We start from the raw sequence: 3,211 nt of genomic DNA, 5'->3' as shown, positions 1-3,211 counted from the left end.
CTCCATCAATCCAACAAAACAAACACCATGATCTCTAGCTATCTCCTTGAGATACAAGGAAGCCTATTTTTTCTTGGCTCCCTTGCAATTCCAGAAAAGTAACGAATTCATCTATTTACCATCGGGGAGCCATCCCCACCTGGCAAACTTCCTTTAGTCTCCTTCCTCTTTTTCCTATGCTCTAGCTCCAAGGGGCCCAATGATTTCAATTCCTTAGCTTGTTTAACCTTCATCAGAATGTTATTCCAAGGAACAACTGTTTCCACATCCTCTGGCGTCTCAACATGAAAATCTGCAAGCGATTCTTATTCTCTAGAGGGCCTAGAGAGATGAAAGAATTTTTGACTAATGCAGATTTTCATGTTACAGGTTTTGTTGGACCGAGTTTTACTTCGTGTAACAATAAGGAAGGCTCTTCTAGGATTTGGGAAAGGCTTGATAAGTGTTTGCTCAATTCCTCAGCTTTGCATTTGGTGCCATTTGGTAAAGTTAAACATCTTGCTCGGGTGGCGTCGGATCACAGCCCAATTGTGTTCAATTTGGATGTAAGAAAGATCAACAGGAACAAGAGTATTAGATTTGAAGACATGTGGATGTCTTACCCGGCTGCTTGGAGCATTGTTCAGAATTCTTAGAAGAAGGCTGATTTCGGGGAAGAAGAGGAGGTGCTTCATAGAAAGTTGAAGAGGACATTGAGAGCATTATTTTTCTGGAATAAGAATAAATGCCGTGATTTATATAAACTGAAGAAGGAACTAAAAAGTGAAATCATGGAATTACAAATTAAGGAGGCTGCAGGTTCTGGGCTTGCTAGTGATGATTTTCTTATGCTTAGAAGGAAGATCCATGAGTTTAATATAACTCTTAGAAGACTTTCTACTTGTTGGAACCAAAGAGCTAAGGCTAGATGGTATGAGGAAGGTGACTCCAACTCAAGGTTGTTTCATAATTTTGCTTCAGCACGTAGGAATGCTAATTGGATTCGGCAAATTAAGGATGTTAATAAAAATCTTGTGGACGAGGATGATCAAATTGAGCAAGTCTTCTTACAGTTCTTTGAGAAGAAGTGGGAGTATAGAGATTGTGAATTATCTTGTTGGCCATTGCCTTCAGAAAAATAGAAGTTGAATGAATGTGGTGCTGCATTGCTAGGTGCGGATTTTACTATGAAAGAATGCAGGAGATCAATTTTTCAGCAAGGGAATAATAAGTCTCCCGAAATTGATGGGGTGCCTGCCTCCTTTTTTAAATGTTACTGGAATATAGTAGGTGAGACTACTTGGACTGCAATTAAGAAATTTCTTAATGGTGGAGAGATGCATAAAGATTGGAAAGCCACACTTATTATCTTAATTCCTAAGATTAAAAATCCATTGGTGCCATCTAGCTTCAGACCCATCAGCTTGTGTCAAATTACATATAAAATTGTGGCCACAATATTGGTAAACAGGTTGAAAAATTGCTTACCCAGTATGATATCCGAGGAACATGTAGCCTTCATTCCGTGAAGGTCAATGTCAGAGCATTGCTTGTTGGCATAGGAAATTTTCAATAAATTCAAAGTTTCTAAAAATAAAAAAGGAATGATGGCGGTGAAACTAGATATGGAGCAGGCGTTTGACAGTATGGGGTGGCCAACTTTGAATCAAATTCTCCAATGGTATGGTTTTTCTATTTCCTTTTCTAAGCTTCTAATGGAGTGTGTGGTAAATGCTAGATTTATTATTGTTATGAATGGAAAGTGTACAAGATGGATTGATGCTCATTGTGGATTTAGGCAAGGTTTCCATCTCTCCCCGTATTTATTCATAAGGTGCTCCCAATTGTTGTCTAGTGTTATTGAACAAAGAGGTCAGACATTGGGCATTCAAGTGTCTTCAAGAAGCGCAAGTATCTCACACCTTTTGTATGCAGATGACGTACTGTTATTCTCCAGGGTTTCAGCTCCCACAGCTCGGTTGATCAGTTGCATTGTGAAGGATTTCTGTAGCTGGACAGGGCAAATAGTTAATATTAACAAATCACAAATTTTGTTTGGGAAGTTTGTTAATAGATCTTGCAGGAACAAGGTGTTAAGAATCCTTGGCTTCAAGGTGGTTAAGGAATTACACTATTTAGGAATTAAGATCTCTCTACAACGGTTGGGAGTTGCTAATTTTCAGGATTTATTAAGTCATGTTACTGATAGGCTTAATGTGTGGGGGAAGAAATCATTTTCGTTGGGAGGAAAGATTACTCTTATAAAAACCTCTTTGATGTCTTTGCCGAGCTTTGCTATAACTCATTCTCTTGTTCCTAAGAGGGTGATTCAGGAGGTGGAGAAAATTGTGTAGGAAGTTTCTTTGGCATAAGCAAGATGGGAAGTATGGATTACATTACGTTTCATGGGAAGAAATTTGTAATCCACGAAATTTTGGTGGTCTGGGTGTGCAGTCATTCACAAACAAATCTGGAGCTCTATGGGCTAGATTAACTTGGAACTTTATCCAGAAACCTGAGACTCTTCTGTACCGAACAGTTTTTGCCAAATTTGGTAATAATGTGTTGAACGACAACTGCATAAACTGCTCCTCTAATGTCTAGAAAATTTTAAAGGATGGAGGGAAATTTTTAAAGCCAATTGTTAGATGGAAGGTGGGAAGAGGAGATCAAATTCAGGTTCTTAATGATATTTGGTTGCTGGATAGATGCTTAAATGAGTGGCCTACTTTTATTGATTGCGGTGCTTTGGAGAATTTGAAAGTTCAACAGCTTATTTCAGATACAGGACAGTGGGATGAAGGTAAACTACTCAATTGGTTCCATGAAGATCTAGCAAGTCTTATCTGGAATGTGAAACCAGATGTCTAACAGGAAGATCAATTGGAGACAATATGTAAGTTCTCGGGTAAATCTATTTCTGCTTTGTCTTATGATATTGCCATGAAAGACAAAGGAATTAGTGATGTTGATGGTTTTTATAGTTGGCTTAAGAGCTTAAAGCTTAACTATAATGTGGAAATTTTTTGGTGGAGGATTAGCAAATTTATTATTCCTACAAACCACTTTTAAAATTCCAAAGACTAGCAACTAGTAATCATTGTGCTAGAGGAGGTTTGGAAACGAAAAATTATGAGCATGTTATTGCTCAGTGTAAATATCTTCAAGAGGTGATTAATAAAATTCGTGAATGGGGGTTTTATATTCCTTCATTTCGATCTTTGGAGGGCTG

Source organism: Dendrobium catenatum, unplaced genomic scaffold (assembly GCF_001605985.2).
Source record: "Dendrobium catenatum unplaced genomic scaffold, ASM160598v2 fragScaff_scaffold_968, whole genome shotgun sequence".
Lineage (NCBI taxonomy): Eukaryota > Viridiplantae > Streptophyta > Magnoliopsida > Asparagales > Orchidaceae > Dendrobium > Dendrobium catenatum.
This window is presented reverse-complemented; position numbering follows the sequence as displayed.